Source organism: Agelaius tricolor, unplaced genomic scaffold (genome assembly GCF_023055355.1).
Source record: "Agelaius tricolor isolate 1412-34295 unplaced genomic scaffold, bAgeTri1.0.p SCAF_2, whole genome shotgun sequence".
Classification (NCBI taxonomy): domain Eukaryota; kingdom Metazoa; phylum Chordata; class Aves; order Passeriformes; family Icteridae; genus Agelaius; species Agelaius tricolor.
The window spans coordinates 55,076,912-55,100,404 of NW_027269262.1; positions in this window are offsets into that span (position 1 = coordinate 55,076,912).

Here is a 23,493-nt window from a genome sequence, read left to right on the forward strand (position 1 = left end):
AATTATACTCTTTTTTGATGGGGAAAGGGGGATGGATTTTGCAACTGAAACAAAGGTAGTTTATTGTACCTTCAGGAGGGGAAAATAAGGGTACACACAGTCCAAGTTTGGCAGCAGGTGAGAACCATTGGTTTTGTGGTCCACCACCTACACCTGCAACATCCATCTTGCTTTGGGCAGCTTTCCTTCCTCCCCTGCACACTTCCCCCGAGTTGGGGGTTTCAGTCCCAGTCTCAGTGAGAAGGTGAGAGGGGGCCTTCTCACATAGGGATTTCATGTCTCGGTCTCTTGATGAAGAGGCTTCTTACATCTCTACTTGTCTGTCACGGTGGTTATGAATGGGTGAGAGGGGTCTTCCTTTGGAGGAGCACCACCTTAAATCTTAGGAGAAATCCAGCCAGGCCGAGAGGTGCGGAGCATTCCAGAGCTATTGTGCAAAAGGGCAGGGTGCCCTTTGAGCTCAGTGTAGCATATAGCAAACAACACCTGTGAAAACAGTAACTTAGCAATATTTTCAGGCCTCAGGCACATGACTTTCCCTCCACAGGATCAGCAGACATTAGGGGTTTTAATTTTTCAGTGGTCTCTCTCCATGATGATCATGAGGCAGATGAGGGATATTTCAGACAGACACTTACACAGGCAATTTCAAAACCCAAAACCAAAGCAAATCAACACTGGCAATCCAAACAGTTTCTTAGTCTGAGCACTTTCAGTAAGTTCCTGCATCTGTTGTATACCACTACACCTTAATGAGCTCTCACCTCTTTTGGGTTTTGCTTTTGGTTTAGGGGCAGCAATTAAGTAGTCCAGTATTCCATGTGTAGTCTAAAAAAATTGCTCTTTGATGTAAAACTGAGAAAAGTTTGGGTAAGGGAAACCTAATTTCCCCATCTTGGCCAGTGTGGTGAGTTGGCCTTGACTAAGGGCCAAACTCCCAACCAGCTGCTTGCTCACTGCCACTCCTCAATGGGACAAGGGAAGAGAACAGGAAAGAGATTGCTTACTAAATGCTGTCATGGACAAAACATACTAGATCTGGGATTTTTTTTTTTTCAGATAAAGACAAAGGAAAAGAACATTAAAGCAATATCTGCCTTCCCCACTCTCCCAAGATCAGCTTTCCTCCAGACTCCTCTACCTCTCCCCCAGCCAAGTAGCCTGGAATCAGGTGGGTTGTATACAGCAGTTTCTCTTTCCTGCCCCTTTCTCCTGACACTTTTTACCTGCTCCAATGGATGCCTCTCCTTCTTCTCTCAGGTTCTCTCACTATATTTTTTCCTCTCTTGTAGCTTTGTTTCTCCCCCTGTAGCAAATGAGTGTTTTATGTCACTCAAAGAATCACCGGTAAAGATATTGGCAAAATAAGTTTAATATTAAAGTGAAAGCATGGCAAAGTTCATTGGCAAGGTTCACTCTATGACTTACTACATGTTTAAGGCCCAGAGAGAAAAATCAGACTAAAATCTAAAATCAATCTAAAATTAAAATCAATGTAAAGGGATCTATGCAGAAGATGGAGATGGAAAAATAGTAAAAAAATGGGTAGGAAAGGGTAAGGATGAAAGGGAATAAGGGAGAATCTTCTTTGAGTCATGAAGTTCAGAATGGACCCCCTTTCCAGAATTAGTCCTGGAACTGACCAAAAGTTTAAAGGGGGCTTTTTGGGCAGCACAAGTTCCTGGGAACAGACAGTGTCTCTGAAAAGCTCAAGAGCAGCTTAGCCCAGGTGCCATTCATCAAGGCCAATGCCTAATGAGTATTCCTGCGGTCATAGTGCAGCCCAAAGGGAAGAGGAGAGTGTTTTCTGCTGAATTTTGAATATTGTGCTGCCATGGTGGCTGCTGGGCTCAGCGGTGCCCTGTGGTGGGTCTGTTGGAACCAGCTGTCTCAGGACAGGGGGAATTGTGGCTTCTTCCTATGGAGGCCACTCCTGCAGCACCCTGGGCACCCACACCCAGCAAAGTCCAAAAATCTCCACTTTATCAGAGTCCCTAACTCTTGAAAAATGTGGTTTTGGACTTAATTTGTGCACAGATAATTGTGTTTCTGTTCAGCATCTCCTCTGAATAAAGGTTACTCCCTCTAAGTTGTATTTTATATCATATAAGAAAATAAATCAGAGGCAGACAAAATAATCAATAAACTCTTTTCTGTTTACTGTTGTAAGCTATCATGCTGTTACTTCTCATTATATATCAAGAGCATCCTGATATCAATCTTTTTGAAATAAACATATATAATTTAACCACCTTTCCTGTCTGCAACAAAAATCTAATTTTTTTTTTTTATTTCACAGTGATATCTTTCCATGAAGAATAGTATTCTTTTGGCCTGGTAATACCCTTAATCTCCATTTTTCAGCAGATGCTGAGAGCTTCCTGACAAGCAGATGACTTAATTAAGGTTACATTTCTTCACCAGTGCCTCTGGTTTTGTTCATAGTAGACATGCACATTTTATGTCATTGAACATTTAGCATTATAGTCTTTTCCAATGACATTTCTAGCTAAGCACATTAATATTAAAGGTCAATGTGCCTTTAAGTGGATCAATAAGAACTTGACACTATAATATATAATCATAGTTTCTTATCATACAAGGTTTTGTAGGGTTTGATTATTCTGTCTTCCTCTTTCTCATTCTTGTCCTATACAGTAAAGAGTGCAGAAAGCATGAGGAAAACTATTCTCAAAAGAGCAATTCAGAATTATGGTCATTGAGATCCACGGAATGAGTACACTGGACTTTCCTATGATCTATAAGTATATAGGTATCTGGAACCATAGAGACAAAATAAATGCAATTCCTTTACTAAGGTATCAAACAATGGCATTATCAGTAATCAAGGAGGAGGAAATAAAAGGATTTTTCATTAAGTATTACAAGCTTTTTCTATAAATTACAATTTTTTTCTCTAACCATGTGGGTACTCAAAATGACTGTGGAATATCCATCTTTAGAGGTACTCAAAAATGGATTCAAAAAGATATTGAGGAATCTGATCTAAATTTGCAGTTATGTCTGACTTTGGAGTTGCCCTTGGTTTGACAAGGGAATTGTTCCAGAGATTTCTGCCCATCTGAATTAATCTGCAAGGCCATGATTCTTACAGCTTATATCTTGAACACTGTTGTGTTAAAAATGTTATTACTATGAACAGACCTCAGTCTCATTTTTACAGTCTTGGTTTTTTCCCCCCTATAATGCCTAGGAAAATATTGCCACTACTAAGTCTCACTCTATTTAGAGAATAGAGAATGAGCCAACTATCCTAAATATCCTTCTGCTTTTTGTTCCCAGTTCTGTTTTGGGCTTTTTTGGGGGAGGGGGAGGGAGAAGGGAGGAGGTGGTGTAATTTTCAGGTCACAAATAGATTAATTTTTTTGCCTTCAAAACCCATAAAAAACTAGCATCTACCGTATATGCTAATCAATATAAAAATTATTTTTAGTACTTTAAAGAGGGAAGTTAAACTGACTCTGTCAGTCTCATTCAAGCAACAGCAATTTAAACTAATGTTTGTGTTGATTTTCAGAAGATAGTTGCTTTTGGCACTCATTAAAAGTGCTCCTCTGCTGACCACAGAATCCGCAGAAACAACTGCAGAATCCAGATCAGAGAAAAGTATTTGTTACTGAGAAAGCCAGCACCCTTCTATTTGTGATTAAGACAATTTTCAAACACCTTGTACCATTGAAAATGTCTTTGAAGGTAATGCATGTACTTAGCAGCTACCAGCTACTATTGTAATTTTTTTATCAAGACTCCAGTTGATTCTTTAGAACTGCTTAAACAAGAACAATAAGTCTTGCACGAATGCACAGACTCACAAAATACAGAATGGTAGCCTTGGGATAATATGGACAGCCCATAATATGATGGTGATGCATCTTATCCATCAATTATGTCGAGACAGAATAACAGCAATATGCCATAAACCCATTTTAACTTTAGATGAAATTCAAAAACATAACTCCTTGCTTGTGTGTTTCTTGTCATCTGTAATTCACTGATGTGTAAGTGAATGAAGCATTTGTCAGGAGAAAAATTAATTTGACATCAAAAAAGATTACTTCTAAGTAAACATTGCTTTGCAGAATCACAAAGATGATTGATTCAATGCTATTTATCATCCAATCTTAATTTAATTGACTTTTTTGTTTATTTTTTATGTTGCTCCCATGCTTGCAGCCAACCATAATTTGTTGCTCTCAAAAGCAAGATTTAGTATTTCAAATATTGCAGCATTTGGTTTTACCACTTTTAAGAAATTTCACCTTGTGATTCCCAAGTTTCACTGACATATTCAATAACCTTGTATTCTTTTTGAATAGTGTGCAGTACTAATGGGCAATTTTGTTAACATTACCCACAGTGTCCCTGCTGTTAGTAGTGTCTATTATGTGCTATCATTTTTTCCAAAACTCTACTGTTGACATCTGGTAGGACTTTGATTTAAGGCTGTTTGTAAAAGAATTGACAATAGTTTTTACCAGAAGCTATGAGATATAAAATAACCTAAGCCTGGTGGTAAAAATAAAATGGTTAGATTATGGTAAAAATAAAATGGTTAGATTATGGCATTCTTTTAGAGCTACAAGGTTTGCTTGAGTGCTCCTTCTCCTAGTCTGCAATAGTAGCCAAAACCAAATAAAAGTGCTTACTTACAGAAATTTTTCTGCCACATCACATTTTGTGAATGATACACTTCTGTCATCAACTAAACAGTTGAAGAAAAACAAAAGCCAAAAAGTCTTTACTTTGCAAGGTCTGTATTTTAGAATTCTGTACAGACAAATTATCAAATTAGCACTTTTGTACTGCCAAACTGAATAACCTTGAAAAACAGTTAATTCTCATCACTTTTCCTTTTCTGACTTCCAGTCCTACTTCAGTATGATTTAATTCTTAAATAAGATAGGGAGATTAAATATGCTAACCATTCCTTTGGTTTTCCTTTTTACTTTTCTGTAATACTGAATATTCAGAATATTATTTTAATCCCTCGGCAGCAGATAAAGACATTTTTATCATCTTTAATTCAAAATTAAATTCTGCCTTTCTAGAGGTGCCCTCTTCCCTGCTTTTATAGTAATATTTATTAATATTTAAATGGGTTAACAAATCCAAAGTTCCCAACAAGAATTTCATTGTGGAAAGTTCTATATCTATATCAAATCCTTTCAGTTTAGAACTTCTCAATTGTAAAAACCAAACAGCAGGAATGTATTATAACTTCAATAGTTCCTGATGATTCCATAGTGTTTAGAGCTAGGCCTACTAGTATTAATATTGCTATTTAACTTGCATTAAGCTCCTGAAGATGTCATTTAAATGAAGGAAAAGAAATCATACTGGAAAAGGAAAAGGAAAAGGAAAAGGAAAAGGAAAAGAGAGAATCATAGAGAGCACATATCATCAGTAACCTTGAGTTCTGTGCAAACAAAGGTCTCAGCTGGAGAACGATTATCAAAATCTAGCCTGAAATAACTGTGAATTATCCATCCTTTTGAAGGAAGAAGAACAAGGGTGAGAAAGATTCAGAGCTGTTGTTTAAGGATTGTGGGGATTTCAGTCTGATACTTAGCCCAGTAAGCCATGCTTCTAGGAGTAAGCATTTAATCCATTTACAAAATTTGTTTCTGGATCCAAATTTATCTAGTGTATTAAATGGATAATCCTTCCTTAGTCTGTCAAATTCTTTTCTGGCACTAAAGAGAACAGGAAGTGCTGCTAGACATTTTTAAGTTAATATTTATCAAGATTTTAGAAAGGTTAGCTATTTTTTAAAACATTTTCTGTCACTGAATTATACTTTATTTGGATATCTAAAATCAGAAGCAGTACTTATAATTTTTACTGTAAGTGTCAAATGAGTTAGGAGCTCTTTCTAGTCTTACATTGCTTTATTAATAATCTATTTTACTTAAGCAAGGACACTCGAAGCAGAAGGTAACATAAATTTAATGATTTTCATATGAGACACTGATTTAAATATTTCCATGTCATAAGAAATACTCCCACTTTTCTTAATTAGCAGATTTGGTTTTGGCATATTAGATAGCTTTTTTTAAACAATTGTTTCTTGATTTAAAACATATGTAATCTATGAGGTATAGAATGCAACAGTGAAACATAAGGACATCCAGGAACATGATTTTACGCTTGGCAGTAAAAAAGACTCCTAGAGATTAGGAAATAACAGGAAAGGAAAAAGCAAAAGTAAAACAAAGGGATAAGGACTTAGCACGAATTAAAACCAGTTTGATACAAGAGAGAATTTCTCTTGGCTTTTAAAAATATGAGTTAATAAAATACACCTATTTAAATAAATGTCACTTTTCACACTGAGTTCACACCCTTGATCTAAAATTTACGCACAGAAATTAAAATATATATGTAAAATGTACACTTTATGTACACTTTTTTATTTGTAACCTTCCTCATTTGTGCAGATTTCTATGCTTATTCCAAGCATTCAACTCCATATGCAGAGTGCTACAACAAAGCTAATGTCCTTAAGTCTATAACCTGACACCTGAAAAAGTCCCCTAAAATGTACCAGGACATGTTTAGCAGAAGCACTGATCAATACCTTCTTCCCAAGCTTTTGTATCTGTTGTGGAACATTTGGTGTTTATAGAAAGCTCACAATAAGTTACTGCGTTGAGTTTAATTAGGTCATTAAAAAATAAGCGTTTGTGGTAACTCATAATTTACAAAGTTCTATCATTATTGTCTTTAAAAGATTTCTGTAGGACAAACCAGGCAGGCAAGAAGAGAAAGAATCATTAATTTAAAAAGGGGGATGAGGGAGGAAGCAATGCCCTACTTTTTCGTATTACCCTTTGCTATTCTCATCACCTAGAAATTGTCATATGGTTAAGTACATAATTAGTCATCCCACCTTGGCTGAGGAGAGGCAACATGTAGAGGGGTTTCATCTAGAATTGCCTGTTATTTTTGGAGATAGGGTAGAAAACTGTAAGAAGGGGAAAGGAATTAAAAAACTTATCAGGGCATGCTGAGGTAGGGATACTAAATATCTAATGTTGGTTGTCATTTCTGGAAGAGGGAAGGAAGGAAGGAAGGAAGGAAGGAAGGAAGGAAGGAAGGAAGGAAGGAAGGAAGGAAGGAAGGAAGGAAGGAAGGAAGGAAGGAAGGAAGGAAGGAAGGAAGGAAGGAAGGAAGGAAGGAAGGAAGGAAGGAAGATTACGTGTGTCTCCATTGTAAGGGGTTTTTAAAATTATTTTAATCCCTGCACTGAGAAGATGTGGGATCTCAGCACATCGTTCCCGATGTCCAGAGATGCCAGGAGAACTGTTGGGGGTCTCAAAAATCCTGGAATGTTGCCAAGAGTGTTTGGTGGCTTGATTTTGATCCATCCACAGAGGTGACAAGAGTTTGAGGACATGAGAATCACTTTAGAGTGAAGGGTGTAAAAGGGACACATTTAGAGGGTGAAATATAAACTTTAAAGTTTTTGGTACGGGGGGGTTATGGAGACAAGATGGAGGGATCAGGGCGTGTCTCGTCCTTCTTCTTTCTTCTTCTTGTCCTCCATCTCCTGTGGTGATGTTGGCACTTGGGGATTGGTTTATGGTGAAAGTGCACTTGCCAACATGGGTGAAAAGTATTGGGAAATAAAGGTAAATATCATGTACGTAGATTTTAGTATAAAAAGACATGACCGCCCCGTGGGTGGTCAGAGAGTGCCTGTGACTGCTTGCAGATCAGACCTCTGTTGGGCAGACAGAAAATTTTGTAGATAAGAAACAATAAACAATCAGAAGACCGAAAAGCTGAAGAGTCCAGACTCGTCCTTTGAATCGCGTGCCACCCAAGAACCACCCTACCCGTGTCGGGGCAGAGACAGACAGCCGAACCCAACAAGAAAATGCAGGGCACAATTTCTTCTTTCTGTTTGCTTGGTAGTGAATCTGAAAGGTTTGACTTATTACCTATTAGATGTGGGAGAAACAGGGAAATCATTTATTGAGATGGGGGAGACTGACTGTACGTAAAATGACAAAGTTGCCAAAAGGTGGAGAAGGCTCTTAAGCTTTTGGCAACAAACAAGGACAGGAACGCAGTGAGATTCAAAAATCATTGAGGAATCACCAAGTATCGTGAGCACTGCAGTATACAAACAACATGAAGCAGCTTCTGAGGACTTGAGTGGCTGGAAATATCTTTATCTCAGCTGTAAACTGTTTCCCTCCACATCCTCCACCTTTTTTCTAGTAAAGTATAATTAACTTAATCTATTAGTAAAGGTTTGGGGCATTGCTTGGTTTGGGTTTGTGGTTATTTTTTTTTAAATTTATATAAATTTTGTATTTACTGCTTAATAGAGCTGCCATTTTGAGAACAAAAGGCACTGTCAGTTGCAATTTAATCTAAGAATGAAGGATTGTCTACTGAGTAGCTGTCCAGACCCCTAATCTGACTTTAAATCATATGATTAGAAATTTATTCCCATGATATCTTAGGCTCCAGGGAAGAGTCCAAATAAGAACAACATAGTCCCATCCAAATCCAAACCATAAATATATGTAGTTGTGTCAGTATTTTTATTTTCTCTGGTAAGGTGAATTAAATTTGCAAAGTTCCACGATCTCATTAAATAATTTTTAAAAAAAATTACCCACAGGGTTTGATACAAGCAACCATTACTATTCTGAATGCAATCTAAGGGATAAGTTACTATCATGTAACTGAAGCTTGACACACTGCATTTTGTCTCTGAAAACAATGCAAATACATTATATTGTTAGTACAAGGGAAGACAAAGCAGGATGAGGTTTGTTCTTGCCAAAAATGAAGTCCGCAGTTTTATTTTAGGTTCTCTGAACCCTAAAAAATCCAGACAAGTAATAAGATAGATTTTTCCATGCTAAAGAGAATTTAGCAAAGGAAGATTCTAGTCCTAGGAATTCTTTTGACTACTACAGTCCAGACATTCTGACTAAATTAGTCTTTTGTTTTTATTCTCAGACAAATGAATGACTGGTCTCATTACCATTGTAAAAACCCTTGAGGAGAAACAATATTAACTCTCTTGATGCAGGGTTTCTTTCCAGAACTAATTACTTTGCACAGGGTCTGGGGCTTGCTTTGTGAACAATAGCCAAAAAATGCTTACTGCTTAAAGCAGTTACACATGGTAAGATTTCATTGTAACCAGAACTTTGACTCTTAAAGCTTGTTTTGAAATAGATATCACAAGATGTCTAATTTCATATTAAATGGTGACACTGGCAGCCCTTTTAAATATTTTTGTGATTATTTAGCTATGTTCTATATTTCTGCATAGCCATTATTAAACTGAGATTGCTGATTTGACAAAAAAATAAAGGCATTAAGTGTTGCATGAGGCAATTCTCCCTGTATTGACTGTACCATTAGGATTAGCATTGACTAATTTGGTAGGAGAAGGAACTCTGCTGATGAATTAGGCAGTAAGCAGCCCCATTTGCCACCTTCTAGTCTTTTTATAACAATGTAACTTGCATAAAGTAGTGAATCCCTGTATCAACAACCTCCTATTGAATTTATCCTAGCAGGGACAGCTTTCACTTGAACCTCTCTGTTCTCCACAGGAGATAATTTCTTTTTGTAATGGAAACTAAGCATCTTCTATACTCTTTGTATGTTAAAGCAGAGCAGATAATGGAATTCCAGGCTTTCTCCTCACCTAAATTAGATTTGAGATGGTCACAAGAGGTGGCAGAAAAATTTTGACAACCCAAAAAGAAGCTACCAAGGTAGGGTAAAAACTAATAATTTTAACGGGAAGAGATGACAGCTGACACAAATTGGTTGTCCTTGAAGATCAATAAACTGTTGAGCGAAAAAAGAATCCATTTTCACATAATGTCTCTCTCATGACTGTGTAGCTCTTTGCACTTGAGTGGCAGACCATATGAAAAGAGTGGCAATTTTTGTGGTGGAGTAAATGGACAAAGAGATAGCTATCCTAATTATGAACCTCTCTAAAAAAATAGAGGAATATTAAACCTTCTCCACAGTTATGAAGTAAAAGAGAGTGTGGGAGATGTAGGGAATATATATACAGAGAATAGGGGAGGCCCACCATTTGGAGGAAAATGGGTAAATGGGTTTTTGTTACCTTCCCTTTGAGATATCATCAGACAGGTTACAAGTGCTAATCCAATATCCCACACAGGTTCTCTTCATAGACATGAACAATTTTTGAAATTTAGAAGTGGACAACAATGTTTAAGAATTTCAATAGCTCACTCAGTCACAAAATTATAATAAAAACCAATTAGATATTTCTTCAATAGTCAGAATATAGACATTAGGAAACAGAAAAAAAATAAGTATGAAAGAAAAAAGCAAAAAAGAGAAAATAGTATAAATTCATTATGTAGAAATTAATGGTAATAGTAAAATATTTTCTGTTTCAATAGTTTTACATTTTCCCCTCCAAAAACATATAATTACTTGTTTTCTTCTGATATAAAACATTTCACTGGAACCAGGTATATTTACACTTTAGAAGTGCAATAAAAGTGAGTACAAAGAAATTAATATCTCCATTTAACCCTTTTCATCAGAAAGAGTAGGCAGACAGAGGAAAATTAGTGGTGAATTCAGATAAAAGATCAACTTTTCATCAGCCTGATATCTGAAAAGTGGCTGTAAGCATATTTATGCCTATGGTTTATCTAAATGAAAATAAGCATTTTAAACTAAATTCAGAGTATGTCTCTAAACCTTTATAAGAAAATTGATAAATTAGAACTGTACCTTTTTATTTTTTTAGGTCATAGCTGTAACCATGGGTAGTATCGTATGAAGACTTTAAACATGAAATACTCTAACCCACACTGCTATGTATACATTTTGTTTTAAGGAGAAAAAAATTCTAGGAATCAGTGTTCTCCCTTTAACAGCAAGAATTTCCTCCCATTTGGTCATGAATGAATAAAATGTTCCTGGATTGTTTCACTATATTCTCTGTGTATGCCGATCTGCTGCAAATTTTCTGAAGAAAAAGGGATTTAATGAAGTAGCCACTATTTACAAGAAGTGGAAAGAACAACAAAAGAATATAACGTACCCACAGCTTTGAATGTGTCCCAAACAATACATTTCAAGAATACAACACACAGTTTAACTGTGTTTTACTCTGTGAAAGTTGGAAGAAATGAATTTGCAGAAGAGAAAGTTTATGCTATATTTATGGTGGTCCTAGCTTCCCAACAGCCAACATCTACTTGCTTACTTGTCAGCCATAGGGCAGAGGGGAAATAGAAGGAAGGCAAAAAGACCTGTGGATCAAGACATTGACAGTTTAACAAGGAAAGAAGTTGCTCATGGAAGCTAAGCAGAAAGAGGATTCCCCACCTATCAGCAGGCAGATGTTTAGCCCTTCCTGGAAAGGAGGCTCTCCACACTGGACATAGTTGCTTGGAAAGAAAATTCCTTAACCACAAAGCTCCCCTCTTTTTCCTCCTTTCCCTGAGATCTAATGCTGTGTAGTACAAAATATTCCTGTTGTCAGTTTGAGTCTGTTGTCCTGATTGTGCTCCCTCCCAGAATCTTACCCACCTCCAGCCTTTTTTCTGTGGGGAAGGGTGGTGGTGGTGGTGGTGTAGCTTAACCCCAGAAGCAAGCTCAGCCCCCACAGCTGCCCACAGAGCTCCCCTCAAGTAGGTTGGAGGAGCAAATCAGAAGGGTAAAATGAAGAAAACTTGTGTGTTGAGATAAAGGTAGTTCAATAGGTAAAACCTGTGCATGCAAACAAAGCAAAATGAGGAATTCATTCACCACTTCCCATGGGCAGACAGATGTTCAGCCCGTTTGAGAAAGTCAAGCTTCATCACGTATAATGGTTACTTGGGAAGACAAGTCCCTTACTTCAAACATCCCCCTCCCCTTACTCCTTGGTACAGATTTTATTTCTGACCATGATGTCATGTGGTATGGAATTTCCCTTCCCTCAGCTGGGATCAACTGTCGCAACCATGTCCTCATTCTCACCTCTCGCTCACCCCCAGTCTACTCGTTTGCGGGGCAATGAGAGAAACAGAAAACACCTTGATGTTTTACATGCACTGTTCAGCATTAAGTAAGACACCAAAGTGTTATCAGCACTGTTTTTGTTACAAATCCAAGCACAGCACAATATCACTTCCTATGAAGAAAATTCACTCCACCTCAGACAAAACCTACTCAAGGGGGCAGTGCAGAGTGAAAAGAGAAAATGCCTTAATGGTTTGCAAGCACTCTTCAGAAGTAATGAAAAATAGATGCATTGCCAATGCTGCTTTACTTAAAAACACAAAGCACACCACCATACAGACTATTGTGAAGAAAGTAAACTCCATTCCAGCCAGGTGCAGTAATTTTTTTTTCATGTGAACTTCTAAGATGTCTCTTTATAATGATATGTTATTCAGCCATCAAATCTTTTACAGGAGAATATTCAATAATCACCCTTGTCACTTTTAAAGAGACGATGTTTTATATTTTTAGTGGAGATAATGAACAGGAGTTCCACTCTTCAGAGTTTAAAGCAGTGATAAAACTTTAAATGATCAGGTAGTACTTTTTCTTAAGTGTCCCACTGGTAGACTTTCAGTTGTGCCTCATCTTTGTCCTACAGCCAGGATTATAAAACTCAGAAAGGAAATTATATTTTTAAGAACATAATTCACTCACAATGGATAAATAGACTAACTTTCTAATTATTTTAATACCTCAGATATTGTCAGATACTTTTGATTCCATTTCTTCATAAGAATACAAAATTATTCTGAAGCAATACTGAAGTTTAATATGAAAGGAAACTAAATCATATCAATAATGAAAAAAGTGTTTGGGGTTAGCATGATCCAGTATTAAATGAGAGATCATGGAAGACCATCAAAGAATTTGAACAACACAAGATCAACAAGGTTAAAGAATGAACAATCAGCAAGGAAGAAACAAGAAATGGGTGGAAAGGCAGAGAGACAAGCAGTCCAGTTAGACAAAATAAAATACAGATGATAGAGGAGAAAAATCTTGAACAGAATACAAATAAGGATTTATATCAAAAACTTGGAACTTAAGAAAGCCTATGTTCAAATAGTAGCAACTCTAATTTTCTTATCAAAAAAGTTCAACTCATTTAAGATCGACACACAAAAGATCAAGAATTTAAAAAAAAAACAAAAAAACAATGACAAAAAAACCACCCTGCAGCATATCTGAGTCACTTGGAAGAGCCTGACCTACATGCTTATCCTTTCCTCAGACAGTAATGCTGTGTTCTTAAAGACCATACCACAAATCTAAATATCGCATTGAACAGCTATCACCAACTGAAATTTGGGTGATTCTTTTCTTTATTTTCTCTTGAAAAGATTCCTTATAAGCTGTTGCAATCAAAGGAGCAGGATCTCCAAATATCTTAGGTTACTCAGAGAAATAATTTTGGAAAGCAGAACAAGAGAATAAAAGCAATATAGAATTGTAGTTGTCCCTTAGTTATGTTTAAGTGTAACTTCAGTATTCAGGCTGTGGGTTCAGAGAGGTTCAATGTAGCTTTTCAAAGAGAAATTAATCTACTTGTCCTTCTTAACCTTAGATCTTGAAAGGTCATTTTTAATTATTGGGGGTTGCTTGTTTCTATTTATTTGTTTGTTTGTTGTATGGGGTTTTTTTTGGTAAGTAAAAAGGAAACCCTTCCCCTCCTTCCTCCTCACCTCCATTTAGTATCAGTGTTTGTAGCATTGTGTCTTTCATTTTAACAAGACTGATATTTCTTTGTCAGCCAAAGTCAATAGCCAGTCTCTGCTCACTATCATTGCGCCAGGTTATCAATTTAAAAACAAGACAGGAAGTCTGTGTCATTATCAAGAGGAAATATCTTCTACACTTAGCATGAGGTTGCACCTGTCAGTCTCTCTTAACCAATTTAATTTGTTTTGCTGAAACACAAGGTGAGAATCTCTGATAAATAATCAACAGCCTCTCAGAAAATCCTCTGCATATCCAAGATATTATACTGGAAAATTAAAAAAAATGAGCTTTTTTTGTGATTATATTTCTAAAAATAAAAACACATTATAAAGAATAAACTGATCTTTGGGAAAAAAATGAAAGTAAAATAAAACTGTTTTGAAATTACGTGTTAAATTTTAAATAAATTTTATTACAGGGATAAATATAAATTGAGAAGTAACAACTTACAAAGCATTGTTTGAAACCAACATTTCTGTACAACCAGAAGTATCTAATAATCTTAAAACATTCCACATTAATTCCTTAGGTACCTTATTATTACTCAATTATAACAAAAGTGGAGATTCCCATAATATGGTCTAGAGCTACTTTTCTTGTCTTGTCCATCCATTGTGTGTTCCAACAATGTGACAAATTTTCATTCAGTATATATAATTATGTTTGACCCACTGCTTCAATTTAAACTGTTTCGGTGATTTTTTCAAGACAAGCAGATAATCCTTGGAAGATTAGAAGCATCTAATAAACATATTCAAATAATTTTTATTTCCTCACCTTCTGTGGATCACTTTAATTTACTAAGAAAAAGCCAAGAATGATGATGACTATTTATAGGATAGTTATTCTAGTTTATTAAATTAGAAGGCAACAGTGATCATTATACTATTTAAAGAATAATAAAACTAGCCTCCTACTCAGGTTTGGTTTATTACTCATGTCAAGATTTGCAGCTATTAAATCCAACCTAAAGTTATGTCTCTTCTGTATAGAGATATAAATGTCAAAACTTCTCCAGCAACAGACTATAAAACTACCTAACCAAAACTGGCAGAACAGCTTCTCACTATAAAATATGGTGTAGTTAATCAAGCAAATAAAGGTCATGTTTAAAGAAACAGACTAAGCAGCATTAGTGAGGACTAACATTTTTAGTAAATATAAATTTAACAACTAGGAAAACACAATAAAAGAACTCATCATGTTTCCCTCCAATTCCTTTCATTAAGAGCAGCACTCATTTACTGTTTTTTGCAATTTATTTTAAAAAAAGTAATTGTGGCATTATAGGGATAGAATTTTTAGATTTACAGATCCTAAAACATAGCAATATTTACTTAAAATGTTTTTCCTCTCCTGTGTCATCTTGTTACAACATTTACATAATCATGAAATGCAGCAGAAATTTCAAAATTCTCAAACCTCTCCTTTGAATAATATGGAGTCATAGGTTTATTGTGGTAATTGTGACTATACTCCCTTCACATATTAGTGGATATAGTGTAATGAATAGAGGATAATTCAAAGTTTTCAAGTGCAGAGTGTTGATGGTGAAAGATAAATATGCTGTGACAAAATATGCAGAATGGGGCAGATAATCAAAATGACAGATTCCAGCCATGGTCATGGTATTTGACTCATGTTATAATGTTCAGTCAGTCACACTTGAGTTCAGTGCTCTTGGAGTAAGATGTGATTTCACAGCAGCAAAGCACCACAAACCAGCTAATTCTGTGGTGACAAATTGTCAGGTTTCACACTGTACTTCTGGCATTAATTATTGCCACTATCCCAGACAGAAAATGACTTTATCACCCCAGCTGGTACTGGGCAAGGATTAGATGTGTCACATTTCTGAGGTCCCAATTAGTGTGGTTATTAGCAGGCTAACACCTCCAGGCACTGAATTGGGTAATTCAGCATTTCAGAGAGAAGCACAAGATTTCCTGTTGTGGAATCACAGTGCCTTGGACAACACTAACCAGCATTTTTTAATAAGGTTGTATAATTACGATTTGCACTTCAAAACAATATCCAAAGCTCCCTAGTCCAAAGCCATCATTTCTTTATAAATCTTTGGTAGTGAATATTGTGACTGCCAGTTGCAATGGCATGGCCATGTTATACAGAGTGAGTTGCTCATGATTAGATGTCACAGAAAAACATAATTAAGTATGAAGTTTTAATATTGCCAAATATGTTTTTAATGATATTGCCTGGGTGCATGATATGTTTATCCTTTAAGAGGCATTCTCCATGGTGCAAAACTCTAATTTTTTGAAGGTTAAACTCAACCTTCATTCACCAGTCTCAAAGTCTAAATTAATTCTTTCCTTTGAGTTCCCAAATACTTTGTAAATGGCTTGTAAGTTGAAGAAAATTAAAGAAAAAGAAATTGAATTGAAGAAATTAAAGAAAAAACCCCTGATTCAACATATTTCCAAAAATTTAGTGCACCTTATCTAGTTTACAGAATCATAGAACATATAAGGAGAGAAAAGAGTGTCAAGATCACCAAGCCCAGCCATCAACCTTGCACTGGTACCATATTCACCTTTAAACCATGTCCTTAAGTGCCATATCCACAGGTTCCTTGAACACTTCCAGGGATGGTGGTCACCATGGGCAGTCTCTTCCAGTGCTTTACAATGGTTTCCATGATTTTATTTTTTCCCCCTAATATGCAATCTAAACCTTCCCTGGCACAACTTGAGGCCATTTCCTCTCATCCTCTCACTTCCTACTTAGGACAAGAGACTGACTCCCACCAGCCTATAACCTCCCTGTAGGTACTTGTGGAGGGTGATAAGGTCCCCTCTAAGCCTCGTTTTCTCCAGGCTAAACAACCCAACCCAAGTGCTCCCTCAGGCACTCTTCAGAGGACTTGTTCTCCAGAACCATTGCCCTTTTCTGGACTTGCTCCAGCACCTCAGTGTCCTTCTTCCAGGTGAGGGGCCCAGAACTGGACACAGCACTCACGGTGAGACCTCACCAGTGCCAAGCACAGGGCAACAATCACTGCCCTGGTCCTGCTGCCCCACTATTGCTGATACAGGCCAAGGTGTCACTGGCCTTCTTGGCCACATGGGCACAAGCTGCTTTTCAGTATGAATTTCTTTGGCATATTGTGATTCAAAAATACAATTTCTTCTCTCTTGGCCCTTGGTCTCTATAGTCTTTCTCAACTGAGTTTATGAAAACCAGACATTTTTTCTCATACATGTATTACATAAAAGTTTATAACTAAATATTAATGTTACACAACAAAAACAAAAAAAGAAACTAAAATAATATTTAGACTCATTTTTAAATAACAGAATTATTTTACTCTATACAGTAGTAAGTGTTTATTTTCATTTATTAGGTAGTTTTTGCATTTGATCACCAGCTAAGAAATCTGAGATGACCTACCTATAAAAGCAAAAGAACCAGAAAACTCACTAATTCACTAGGATTCTGTAGGAAACTTTTTTTTGAAAGTGTGTTTTTTTGCTTTTGTTTGTACTTTTTTTTAACATTTCCAAGATTAATAATATACAGACATTTGCAAAATTAATTTTGCAATAAACAAAAGTAATTAAGAAGACTATGTGGATCACCAAAAGTCAAATGCTTCCAATTATCATAAGATTTTTACCAAGTTTTTGGAAAAAAGCATTATACTGTGGATTATTATTCTGATTAGACTGAAGTTGCTAATTTTGGATGGGTTACAGCTAACTTTCTTCATAGTACAATTATTTTATTTATTTGTCTCAATTTTTTGAAGACTTGAAGTGGAAAAAGGTTTTTAGCTCTCTGTTAATTTTGTGAAACTATGAAAAAGCCTGGAATTTTCTCATAGTTGAAGCTTAAATATATTCTTTCTTTCTTGAAATTATTACATATTTTTACATAAATTATGTATGTTTCCAATTTCAGCAATAATTTAACTAGCAACCTGTTTACTTAATTAATTTCTGATTCACAGTGTGGTTAATAATGAAATGTAAATTTGTATTTAAACATAGAACTGAAGATTTATTAAATTTTTGTCTCTGAAACTGAAAAATTTGATTCCAGTTTTAGGGTTGTGATCAAAAGACTGGAAACTCCTATGAGCTACAGAAGCAATTATGGACTGTATAAAAGAGGAATTGTGAACCTACACATATAATAGAATTGTACTTACAATATTATTGGTAGCAGACACCAGAACTTAGAATGACTTTTGAATCATTATATTTTTAAACATATTTGAATTAATACTGGATTGCAGAAGATATTTCAATATTCTGCCTGATTCTATTGGAAACACTGGCTATGTTGAGTGCTGCTGACATTTAGGTACACATTCATTTAAATTTTATATTGTTTTAACAGATACAGATGTGGTCATTTAATAACAAATATGTCTTGAAATAACTTCCCTCTTCCTGTTACAGAGGATGAAAGCCTATGTCCCTGTCCTAGGCTGTTTGCCAGTTTATCAGTGGTAACTATCAGATTTATTTCATCACATACAAGAAACTGCAACCAGGGAAGCTCACTCAAAGTGTCTATAAAACCAGAGTCTTTATAGTTAAGTAGTAGTAAAGTATACTTAAGTATGGTTCAGTATAGTATAGTATAGTATAGTTAAGTAGTTTTATGTTATAAAACACTTCACTTCAGAGCAGGAGAAAATGACTAGTTAAAATATACTTTCGGATGACAGACTAGTTAACATATACTTTCTGATACTACTTTTTTTCAGACTCAATAAGGTTTATTTTTTTTTTTTTTTTGTTAACAGCTTGTTTGTTGCAATCCTTTTTTTTTTCATCTAGGAAGAGAAAAGGACAAAGTTTTTTTTTTAATGGTCTTCAGGAAAGTAAACTCATTGCTCATGGGAACTGTCGTCTTTTTCAGAACTGCTGACAAAATAGATTCAACCGGTAATATACTCAAAATAAGAGAATTTTGAGTCAGGCACACCATCCTGTATGTCCTAAGCCCAAGCTACTTGTCATGTCATGCCATCTGAGCAGACATCAGGTGAGATCCTGATGGCTAGAAACTAATGTGTGGAGCCATTTAACAGGCAGAGTACATAATCCTGGAACCTACTGATGTGAATGAAGATATGCCTGGATATTCCAAATCTCAAGCAGCATCTTTTCGAGGCATTCTATTGCATCATGTGCAATTAAAGGTTACTGTGTTCAGTACTCTTTTCCATTGTTGGACTTTCAAGCAACTCATATACCCAGCAACTCTAGTTGCCCTTAGAAATTATGCATCCAGCAGCTCCCTCTTATCTCCTGGACTGAGATGTGTGACACTGTCAAACATTCCTTGGTCCACTGTTTTCTCCTTTAGCCTTTGCTGACTTGTTCAAGCGAGGCAGATGTCCCCAGACAAATGACAGACACTTAAAAGGACTGCCTTGGGCTCCTCAGGATGATCTTCTTTAATCTGCTGAGGAAAAGCATAGAACATCAAGATTTTCCTTTTTAGCCTTTTTCTTGCTCTTGAAAATTGCTACATCTCAGCTCTCAAAATAGAGCTTTTGAGGGGTTTACTCTGATCCTCCTGCTTGGGCAGTATTATTCAGCTACTACTAACTTGCAGCCTGGCAGGAAGGACACCACTTGGCTAGTCCTTCATGAAAATCCCTATACTCAACACTTGCTTTCCTTTCTTAGAGCTTACAGATGTGCTTTCATTCCCTGGATTTAAAGAATTGCTCCATTTTGGCACATAGTTTAGGCTTCATACACCTACTACAGTATATAGAGCTGAAAAACAGCCGGTGCTTCACTGCACACCTTAGTTTTAGATAAGAAACAAATACAGTTTTCTAGCACCATGGGGAACTGCTGTTCATTTCAGTTCACAGTCAGTGTTCTGTAGGCCAGAAACAAAAGCATCTACAATTTTAAGTGCAAATAAATGAAATAATAATATAAAAGTTACTCTAATACCATACAGAATAAAGATGACTGTGATGCATTTTGAATGAATAAGGACTGATTAACACTGCATAAATATAAGCATAAGAATTGTAGCAGCATTTAACCACTGTTTCCATTATCCACTTCTATGTTTTTATGCTATTCTTCTCAGTATATAAGGTACTTCAGTGTTGCTATCATTGAAATGATCAGTTTTCCAAATTTAAGTCATTGCTATATGTCACCAACCCAGAGTAGCTCACACGAACTTTCATATATTCCTTGGTGCATGTCAGTAAGTAATTTGTAGAAAAGTTAGTTTGTCTAATGGAAGTTGTTTACTTTGTAATGTGGATTTAGCCAGCTGGATCTTACATTATCAGAAAAAAACACAGGAATTTTTATTTCACAAGAGTTCAAGTTGTAAAATCAATGACAAGAAAATAATTAATTAATTATTAGTAGGAGTAAATTTTCTCTTCTCTGCCTATATTATATATATAAAGGAAAAATTCAAAGAAGAAAAAGGAAGTATTTTTCAAGATAGAGAAGTTAAAAATTTCTATTTTTTTTTCTGAGATCATTTAGATGGTGTGAATATCAAGATAAAATTATGACCTCAGTAAAACTGCTGTGTGCTTTGCCATTGACTTCACTATAAATGAGATTTAACCTCCAAAATAAAAGAATAAATCAAAGATTTTCTTTAGAAGCTGAAATATGATCTACTTTTAAAGATTAGTAAAAATATATAGAGTGCATAGTACAGTCCAAACCAATTATTCATCAAATGTTTACATGGCATTTTAGTCCCTGGTAGCAAAAACATGAAGGAAGGTCTCCAAAGTATCAAATTTCTGAAGAACCAAAACTGATCTCTGCAGTTCCCATGCTAAGGAATGAACTTGCTGACAGGAAATGATAAGAAAATAATTTAGAGTTTGAATTTCAGTTGGGAGATGGGGACATGCAACAGAATTGCATAGCAACATACAAGTTTTCAAACAACATATATAGAGGCCTGTCCCCCAAAAAGGATTATAACATGGCTAATAATCAAAATAGAAAATTTTAATTGTTGACTGAGATAAACTTTCCTTCTATGTGATTTCTGGGTCAGGAAAATATAGGAGGTCTCTTTGTTTCCTTATAATGTCATTATTGGAGCTCTTTTCCTCTCCCTAAGAGGAAAATATCTTTATCAGTTTTTCCTGCAGCAGAATATGTCTAATTCCAGCATTAGGTAACAAGAATCATTATTATTCAGGAGTTGAGTTCTCCACAGAAGCCAGAGCAGTTTTTCTGATGGTATATCAGTATATGCTAACCTCATGTAAGATTGCTTAGTCAACAGCACTTCCTGATCATTGTAGCACAGACACAGACTTGGAGAAGTCAAGCCTTTTGTTTGCACTGCATGTTCAGATCTAGCTCTCAAATCTTTAAATCTTTTTAAATGCAATTTTCTCCTCCTGTCAATGTTCTGTGAACTATTATTTTATTTTCTGAGCAGCAGGGGTGGACAAGCAAGGTATTATGAGGAATTTTAGAAGGCAAACTTAATTTTTTTGGTCAATATATTGCTAGCTGTCCACTAAGTGCCTTTGTTAATTTGAAATTAAATCTGGAATGTGTATAGCTCTGTTTTCTTAGCCCTTTATAAAACTGTAATTTATATGTTTAAAAATACATACAGAAAATGCTTGAATTCAAGGTAATAATGAGTTTGGGTATAGCATAAATAGATTTTTAGGGGATCTGTATTTTTGCAGAGCCACTTCTTAATTTCTGAACACATCAGTGTTACTGTGCAGCTATAAATAGAGTAGGTCATAGGCTGTCAGAGAATTGCAGAGAAGATTCAGGGACTGTAGGAAGCCCATCCGTGTTGCCCCTCAGCCTGCCAGTAAAGGCTTCCAGCTGAGGAACTCTAATTGACTGGCTGAGCAGTTCCAGTCTGAAAATAAAACTTAATGTATTAGCTTAAGTCACCAAAAATGAAGGACCTAGAAATGTTAGTGTGGCCACTCCTAGCAGATGGTTTTCACTTTCCAAGTAGGTGGTAGGAGTCTACCTAAAGGGGCTCCACTTCATTGACATACACAGATTTGGGGGGAAAAAATAGTATTGGTAAACAAAGATATAAATATTAGACAATTTGAAAACGGTACATGGCTACAGTTTTAAAATTATTTTGGAGGCTTAGTAATTGTTCTTAGTAATTGTGCTTTCTTCAATTAATTATCAATGTTCTTTGAATCTGTTTAAATCAGCTTTCTGGAGAAAGCAGCTAGGTGAATTAGCAAATAGTTGAGGGTTGGGGTAAGGAATATACCTTCAAAGAAAAATAACACAGAGTTCCAGGGTGGAAGCAACACCCATTTTTATTAGGAGGTCAGCCACTAATCCTGTTTTTCATGTGTGCTAAAGAGATAAGCCATTTCTCAAAAAGAAGGAGGAAGTATTCCTTTTAAACAATTACCTTTCTATAAAGGTGTTTACATGGCAAGACAGTTGTCTTTTCTACTGTAGCAAACTTCACGTAAAATACTCATGTAGGTAATTTCAGTTCATCCAGCTGAAGTTCTGTGCTGAAAGGAATAATTTGAACCCTTACAAAGGTAGAAGGAGAGAGGGAGAGAATGTGCACATGTCTTTAAGAAAGCTAAAAATCCTTAGTGTGCATAAGAAGAGGAAATACTTCCTTCTCATGACAGTGCCTTTTCCAACATTTTTGTGATGCTTTATGCATGGAAAATTTGAAATGTTAGATGGGATGGCACAATATAGAGCTAGCAGCCTTTCAGTCTTCATTACTTTTAAAAAAGATTTTGTGGTTTTGTCTGAAAAGCATGTTAGTTTCTGTGTTTTTTTTTTTTTTTTCTGAGGGAAGATAAAAATGTATCTAATATAATGATGATATGAAAACTGAAACCTGGTAGCTAGCTTTAAGGCTAAATGGGGGAAGACTTCAAGAAGAAAAAAATCCTTTAGACCTGCATTGATTTCTAGCACCTTTGCCCTCAATTCTAATACTTGGCTACTTTCATTCTTAAAGTACTTTAGGGCTTTGTATACAATCCCCAATGGGTTTCAGAAATTCAAAGACACAGAGAAAAATAAACCAAAAAATTTACACAATATATTCCCTAAGTGTTTCTACTTAAACACTTTGTTGAAAGAACTCTGAATAACCTCAAAAAAGCCCCTGATGGTTTTACTATTCAAATTTCAACTCAAATTCTGCTAATTATGGCTAAAAAATAGTAATCAAATAAATTTCCTTTTGTTTTTAATCATCCCTTAGGTTGTTATTATTGCCCTAGAAAAGATAAATTCAGTTTCATTTGTTGCAGCTACCAAGAAAGGAAGTAGAAGAGCAAGGTAAAGAATGGAAAAAAACCCTTCTGAAAAAATGAAGAAAAAGCAAGTTGATCGAACTAAACCAGCAACAGTTCCCTACTGAAGGGGTTTGGGGGTTTTGTCCGTTTGGTTTTTAAGGTTTTGTGGGATTTTTTTTCAAGTATTAGCATTCAAAGTCAATGGAGAATTTCATTTAAGCCTCTCAATTACTTTTTGAGAACAATAATTGAACATGACATCAATGAGAGAGCGAACTTATTTATACTCCTTTGGGATAATTTTAAACCAGAAAGTGCTGCATAATATTCAGGCTTTTAGTTTGCAGAAAATGGTAATGACTGCATTTTCCTGTCAGGCACATGGTGTTCTGCAAGGGGGCACAGGGAAAGGAGTGCAGGGTGTTTGTTGTTCAGGGCTATTTGGAATCTCAGTGGGGGGAGGGCTGACCACAAAT